Below are 8,722 nucleotides of genomic sequence, written 5' to 3'. Positions count from 1 at the left end.
ATTTGGCACTTTTCCTGACGAACATTTTTATGGAAGACGACATTGGCTCAATATATAATATAAGCTTATGAAGGAAATAATTGATATCTAGCCGTATTCGTACATCAGATTTTAATCCGATTGATTGCAACATATAACTTCGTCATATAAATAAAATGAATAAAAAAAGTTTGTCTTTAATAAACATCAATTTTATATCCTTCGATAACCTATTTCATTTTATTTTTGGACGAAACTTACTCTTGTGTTATCCCCATTTGTATTGGAATTTTCGGGGGAAAATACTGCCACCTACCGTGACGCAATGAAGGAATTAAAATATGGCTGAGACTATAATAAATTCGTTTTAAGGGTATATTTCAGGACCTATAATTTTTTTTTTCATCTTTGCGCAGCGTGCCTTTATTTCCTAAAAAGAAAGATCTAATCATGTTTTAGCAGTCGACAGTTCCCTGATATTCCGGGTTCTGCATGGATCCTGGGGAAAGTTCAGGTAACTTTGATTTATAATTATTATAGTTCCCGCCAAACTTTAATTGCCATTTAAGCTTTAAATCAATCTCTGGAACCGACGTGTTCGGAGTGTTTATAAGAGATAGCAGTTATTTTCATTTCTAGGATGAATAAAGAGGTTAAATTTAAATGCTTTCTAAAAAGCAAGTGTGTGTATCATGATGACGCACAATGGAAGCCAGTCGACATGGAACATAACATTGTCTGGCTCGACTTGAAACATGTATCAAAACACAATTTGGTATCTATTTTTGATTTTTAATTGCTAAAATAGCTTTATTATGTTTTTACCTGAAAAATCTGTGTGAAACATAATATAGCAATCTTTTGTTTGTAACTCCATTTTATACACTTCTTTTTAGCCTTTAGCATTTTTTGAGTTACAAACATAGACTTTGCAATTGCCTATACTGTTTCTCTTTTTTTTTCAAGTAGGAAAACATGGTAAAATTGTTTGATAAATTCAAAATCCAAATAAATTACTTATTTGTCATCCATATATTGCCACTTAGAGCTGACATTTAGACACTGACATGACATTTATCATTGCAATAAAATCTACCCACCCACGGTTCATTGTATTATCAATATACATGTGTACTTTCTATTTCTGCCAAGTACAGTATGTATATTATATGAAAACAAACAAAAACTTGTTTATAACGTAAAACGACCGATTACATTGGACAAACTTTCATGCTAGGTATGTAACAGATACAATCCGACCAATATGCGTCGAGCGGTAGCGAGGCGCATATTGGTCGGATTGTATCTGTTTTGTACACCGGCTAATTTCCTTTGTTGTGTATTGAGTTCGAATTCCAATATACTCCGGAGATAACTCATACACTGCTATCATACCACCGCAACAACAATAATAATAACAGTGTCTGCGCCATCGTGCATGTCTGCATATCTTCCGGGCTATTTATACACTCTAGCTAATACACATACACCCCCTAACAAAATTAGACACTCACTTCACACTACAAGTTCTCAAATACAGTGTCTGCTGTACTGTGCATTTTCTCAGAGGATGTTTTTACATTGGAGTTAGAAGACATACATCAATGAAGTTGGATACTCTCCATGTTCTTAAATGTAAACTGACCGAAACGTCGCTTTCGACAAGACATGCTTAGCTACTGAAAGGTTCACACACACTAACCTTGGAGGAATTATAATTCCTCCAAGCACTAACCAAGCTATTGACGTTTATTTGGTTGGGCTTTCGCCATCATCAATCATTCATTTTGACAGCTCTTTCTGGTTGATAACAAACTCGATACTTCGATACAAACATCTTCATGTTGGAGTCTATTGCGCACACAGTCAATGTCTGTCTAATATACTCCGGATGTTGACTTTTCATTACCATGTCTGTCTAATATACTCCGGGTATGGACTTTTCATTACCCGGATGGTATTTTTCATATTCTCAGCTCCCTGGATTTTGAAGCGGGAAGTTTGCGGACACCTGATTGGCTGATCGCCCGATTAATCACTGTCGCTTGACAAGTAACGCCCACGCTGGTGTACAAATGTAGATATCTATTACAATGATAAATGTCAGCACAGTGTCTATAAAATGTAAGATCTAAGAACGTTTCTCAAAAGATATGGTCTTCGGAGCATCTGGGAGCACGCACCCTTCTTATAAGAGTACACTTGCTGGCATTTGCTGATTTCCACAGAAGAATCTTACCCATTACTCTGAGAGTACAGTTGTGAGAGATTTTCTGTTATAACTTAATTGTGAGAAACTCTGTTAATTTGTGAAACAATAAGGTATGTTATTTAATTGTTTTTACTGTAATATGTTCACCCGTAAACACATTGATATGCTACAAACTTGTATCAAATGTTAAACTTGTACTAACTGCAGAGAGAGAGAGAGAGATAGAGAGAGAGCGAGAGATATAGATAGATAGAGAGAGAGATAGAGCGATATAGAGAGCGAGAGAGAGAGAGGGAGGGGGAGGGAGTAGAGGGGGAGCAAGGAAGGGAGGGAGGGAGAGAGAGAGACAGAGAGAGGGGGGGGGGTTTGTTCGATATATATTTCTCCTCAACCTTTAATATGCCACCTCAAGGTCCACCAGTCGCTCTCGCTGTACATTTTAAGTCATAAAAATATTTAACATTGTAATGAATCCGTATTATAATATCATAAAAAGCAGTATTAGCAGAATCATATCCCCCTCACTAAATATACAGTGGACGAAAACCAAAAAATAAATAAAAAGAAAAGTATTATATGGTGGACAAAAACAGAAAAAAAAGTATGGCGAAAAAAGTATGGTGAAAAAGGTATGGCGGGCAGAAAAAAAAGAAGAAAAAAGTTCGACGGATCACAGACAAGTAGTTTCATTGTCTGGGTTATATCAGATAGTAACAGCTTGCGAAACCGGTTGCTGTAAAGGAAACAGGGAGGTTTTGTGACTTTAAATTTGTTAGACTATTGTGATCAGGTTTCGTTTTCGTTTTGAGTGTACTTCTCTTTCTCAAAATCTAAGTCGAGGGGGATCATATTTTAGAAAATGGAATAAGGGGAGGGTCACATTTTACTTTGACGCTTTTTATTATCTAGCTTTCATTATTTTGTGATTTCAAGCTGGAATCCCACCACTGCCACCATTGCACAGTAATGTTAAAACATATCAGTTTAATCGCTGCTAGCAACCATACAGTGAGGAAAGAAGTGGGTCTCACAGGAGTGAGGGGGGGGGCTGCAGTGCAGTGTGGCAAGATATCGATTGTGGATAATGTGCACGGGATAATGTGGTGGAGTGGAGATGTTAACCTCGGTTTGACAATGCCGGGCGTACAACCATCTAGTCTTGGGGAGCTGTGACCTTGAGCTCAGCCAATTAGATCTAACACAGGTATTGATTAATGTAAACATAACTTTCAATGTGTGTGGCAGTGAGATTAAAACTCCTTACCATTGATCATTGATTCTGAGCATGGTGTGTTTTTCACGTCTGACAATATTTTAATCCATGTTTTTGAAATATTTTAATAGCGGGAGGGCCAAGTTTCACAAGTTTCAGAGAACGGAAAATGAGGGAGTGTCACTTTTAAGCGCAACAGAATCTGGGGAGGGTCATATTTCATGCAACATGCATGTATGTTTCCCCCGGCCCTTCAAAGCTTGTAATCACCTTAATGCTCCCCAAGGAATCCGGGAAGCTATCAGGCGTCTCAGTAACACTTTCTTTCTTTCTTTCTTTCTTTCTTTCTTTCTTTCTTTCTTTCTTTCTTTCTTTCTTTCTTTCTTTCTGTCTTTCTTTCTTTCTGTCTGTCTGTCTGTCTGTCTGTCTGTCTGTCTGTCTGTCTGTCTGTCTGTCTGTCTGTCTGTCTGTCTGTCTGTCTGTAGGAACTTGTTTGCAGAATTGTAATTAAATTCCATTAGGAAGGAGGCAGAGGCAAATTTACTAAAATTATTTTTGAGTGGCCCGTCTTTTCTCTCTTTTCAAAAGGTCCCTCTTGTGAATTTTGTCATCATTACCCCGAGTCTCATGTTTTATTGGCACCGTCATTTCTAAAAAAAAATCTTTAGCGAAATCGTCGGTGCTCTGTATCTACATGTAATAGTTCTAGACAGTGGAGGGGAATACTTTTACGTGTCCTTTTAGTTACTATAAATAGCGCCGCCACTATCTTTGCGTCATTATTTTGTCACTTGGGATATGTCTGCGATGACTGAGTCAACAAGGTCATTAGACGTAAAATCGTTTTGTTGATGTTTGATTTTGACAAAGCCGTGCCCTTCACTACACGTAATACTTTTATTTCAAATCTACACTTCCATAAATCATTCATAGTAAATTGACCTCATATGACCTTCAACCTCTAACATTGCTAACCTTGCTATTACGAGAAGATCAACATTTACAACACAGCCGAGACATAACATAGGACGTGCAGATGATCACCAATGTTCACCAATCATAGTATATTTCATTACTAATCCGATCGACACGTCACTTTGGATTGGAATAAACGTTGAAAACCGACACAAACCAGTTGAAATCGGGGATTACATGTGGATATATCTGTCCTTCATTCAGAGCTTGTTTCCTGTCGAGCTGTCCGCACTCAGTTTTAGTAAAAACCATCTCGCCCAACTAACTGCATGCAGTGACAGCTGTGATATTGACAACGTTGTTTCTGCCGCTGGCAGGTATGTAGATAGACTTAGGTAGTGTGTGTATTTGACGCCCCAACCCCCACTCCATACATTGACTTTGGTGTAGTAATAGAATTATCCCGCTGTATGTGGGTCCGGGGAACAGCAGACTAGGGGGCCCCATTTCCCCACCCAAGTATGTGCAGACCTTGAAAAACGAAATGATAGGAATATGTGAACTGGTGTGAGAGTAATAAATGTTTGAATGATTACATATCAACTACCACGTTTTTATGAATGTTTTTAAACAAACACATTGAACTGTTATCGAAACGTTTGTTATTTTTATTTTTTTTACAAATGTAAACTAATGCTTTACAGGGACCGATTAGCATTCACAGTGCATTTGTGTTATCAACATTACGATTATGTAAACATGGGCTTCTCTACACTGGGCCCAGGTTTTATTAGTTATGTTCATGAAAAGTAAGATAAACAAACAAACAAACAAACAAACAAACAAACAAACAACAAAAACAAATAAACACTGATGAACGACAGAATAATTGCATATATTTATAATATCAACAATATTCCTATGCAAAAAGAATTACAATATTTGTACCTATGTGAAATGACCACTGTGGAGATAACGAGAACCATTTGTGGGCTTCTGTAGACCAACCATATTAAATTAGCCCCATCATCCAAATCAATGCAAATATTAGCCAATTAACAATACATTCCACACTAATCTCCATGGTTATTGATAATTTCTGACATTTATGGTCAACTGTGTTCATAATAAATTGGGTTCGTTGAAATAACCATTGCATCAAATTATCTCATGTAAAGCGTTGTTTTCAGTATTACTTTGAAACTCAATCACAAATTCATTAAAGAAATAAATATAAAAATATGGAAAGAAAATATGTTTTATACATAGTGGCCCTTTATACATTAAATGTAATTACTGTGTAAATAATTTCATTTTGTACAGATTTACAATGGGGGGAGTACTGAGTGATGATGACACAGCCAAGAAGACACCCAATGACAAAACACAAACAGATTTTACTATGATTTCATTTTTTACAGATTTACAATAGAGGGAGGGGGAGGGGGGGGGGAGTGCTGAGTGGTGATAACACAGCCAAGAAGACACCCAATGACAAAACACAAACAGATTTTACTATGATTTCATTTTTTACAGATTTACAATAGAGGGAGGGGGAGGGGGGGGGGGAGTGCTGAGTGGTGATAACACAGCCAAGAAGACACCCAATGACAAAACACAAACAGATTTTACTATAATTTCATTTTGTACAGATTTACAATGGAGGGGATGGGGGATGCTGAGTGATGATAACACAGCCAAGAAGGCTCCTAATGACAAAAACAAACTTGTAACAGATTTTATTATAATTTCAGAGTTACAATGGGGGGAGTGCTGAGTGAAGATAACACAGCCAAGAAGACACCCAATGACAGTGACAAACCTGTGACAGATTTAGAAGAGCATGATGATTGGGTTAACTTATATATCGCTGCTGAAGATACATTGAAATATAACGCTAAGAATAGTTATGCTGTATGTACAGGTACGTCACACAATTCACAACTGCAGTGAACCCAATCCCAGATGTCATGCTCTTTGTGATATTTTTAGTTACAACTCATAAATAAGGGTGACTGATATTATTTTTAAGTTTCTCACTTAACTTTACCGACCTTATATTTTTTCAGTCCAGTGAAATAATGAAAATAAATGGCGCCCTCTATAGCAAGGGTAGAACAAAAATCTTAACACCACTGATGCCATCAGTGATGGTAAAATGGTGACACCAAGAGTGAAAATATGGGTAAAAATATCATTTATTGCTGAAATGTGGGACCTCTAATAAAACAAATAATTCAAAATTTCCTTCTGACATCATTTCTAAGTCATTCAGACTGTTACAGTATGATTATGAATTGAAAGCATCAACAGCATGTACACACACTTAATTTTTTAAATTATTTTTTTATTATTTATGACCGACTTACTAACCCATCATTTTAAAGGTGTTACGATGAGAAACATAAAAGTGAAAAGGGCCAACCTACCAGACATGAATATGTACTGGTACTTTGTCCCATAAAAATAGACTGCCATCAGTCACTTGTACTAATTTGGGATATTTATAATGTTATTTTGAAATACAACTTTAGATCGATGTTATAGGAATTTTGGAGAGCTGAAGACGCTCTTTATGGCAAGAATGTAGCATGAACGGTCTTGTATTGTTATTCAGTTATAAAAGTGTTGAAGTAAATCAACAAAGTCAACTTGCTAAATGATCATCTTATGTCAAAAGTTTATGTTACGTACAGTTTTCTGGGGGACGTGCACTTCTTGTTTTAGATATAATATGTACCAAAAGTCACCCATCCCTAAATTTTTGTATAAACTCAGACCCCCTTATGTTCCATTACTACGTGTCTAATGTAAATTAATATTCAACACAGAGAAGTGCCTTCTAAGTTCTATGAAAAAAATTTAATACAGAAAAGAATTTTTGCTAGGAATTGCTCCGAGCTTTTTTCAGAACACACAGTTTCTACAGATTTCTATTCAGGTTTTGGCCTACCTTCTCTGATTAAAATTTTATAGGCCCAATTACTCTATTTGCCTCTGCAGTAAGCAGTTTCATTTGAACATATAGAATAAACAGTAAAGTGTTTCTGACCAAGACGTTTCACCCAGGCTTTGCAGAGCTGCCTCAGTAGGCCCAATCCATCATACTAATTATCCATTATGTCCAGCCGCGTATATATATTGTTTGTTTTTATTTTGTTCTGGGAATGAGCACCATTCCCATCAAAATTGAACAACAAAAACAACAACAACAACAACAACAACAACAACAACAACGACATATGGAGAGGTAAATAAAGTAGTAGTTTTCTCAGTTAGCCCACATTTTGTCTTGGAGTCACCCAGGTTAAGCAACACATGCGGGCTCCGTGTGAGTAATTGTCCCTGACTGCTTAAGTCATTACTCCTAGCACTGAGCCCCCCCCCCCTTAATTTGTACTCATCTTGTGAATGAGACATGTATAGCTGATGGATACAGCCTACCCATTGAGTCCGTAAAATACTAACGTAGGTGGGCCTAGGCAGGTTACAGAAAATCCTCTTCTTTCAGTGGGATTTGAACCCATGACCTCCTGACTGCTATAGTCCTATGCTTTATATTAAACCACTATACCATACAGGGATCCCTTTATTATGCTCTAGTGAAAGGTCAAACAAAGGTCAGCCTCACACAGGAGACATTTGAATACACAATATTTGTATATGATATACATGTACATGTTTTAGCATGCTTTCTTCTCCATAAACCAAACAAGTTATTTTGATAGAGAATTAGAAATATTTCTATTTTTATCTAAAGTCGAGAACACTTCTTGTAAATTGTCACAGTATTTGTAGAAAATACGATAAAACAGGCCAGTTCCCAGTGCATGGTTTGGGAAATGGCCTTTCTATTAAGAATATTAAAGTTCTTCATTATAAATGGGTTACTAACACCAATGTTAATACTGCCCTCAGCCCTCTAATGATAACCAAATTTTGTTGTGGGTCAAAATGAACATTGTACAATTTACAGTGTAAAACTCCCCAAATGTTGTTCATTTCGCAATGTACAGTGTAAATCGCCAAACGTGTTCATTTCGCAATGTACAGTGTAAATCGCCAAATTTTGTTCATTTCGCAATGTATAGTGTAAATTGCCAAATGTTGTTCATTTCGCAATGTACAGTGTAAATTGCAAAATGTTGTTCATTTCGCAATGTATAGTCACAAAACACCAAATGTTGTTCATTTCGCAATGTATAGTGTAAAACACCAAATGTAGTTCATTTTGCAATGTACAGTGTAAAACGCCAAATGTGTTCATTTCACAATGTACTTGTAAATCGCCAAATGTTGTTTATTTCGCAATGTACAGTGTAAATCGCCAAATGTTGTTCGTTTGGCAATGTATAGTGTAAATCGCCAAATGTTGTTCATTTCACAATGTACAGTGTAAAACT

This window comes from Glandiceps talaboti, chromosome 21, assembly GCF_964340395.1.
Source record: "Glandiceps talaboti chromosome 21, keGlaTala1.1, whole genome shotgun sequence".
NCBI lineage: Eukaryota > Metazoa > Hemichordata > Enteropneusta > Spengelidae > Glandiceps > Glandiceps talaboti.
The sequence above is the reverse complement of the archived record's forward strand: the minus strand, read 5'-3'. Positions refer to the sequence as shown.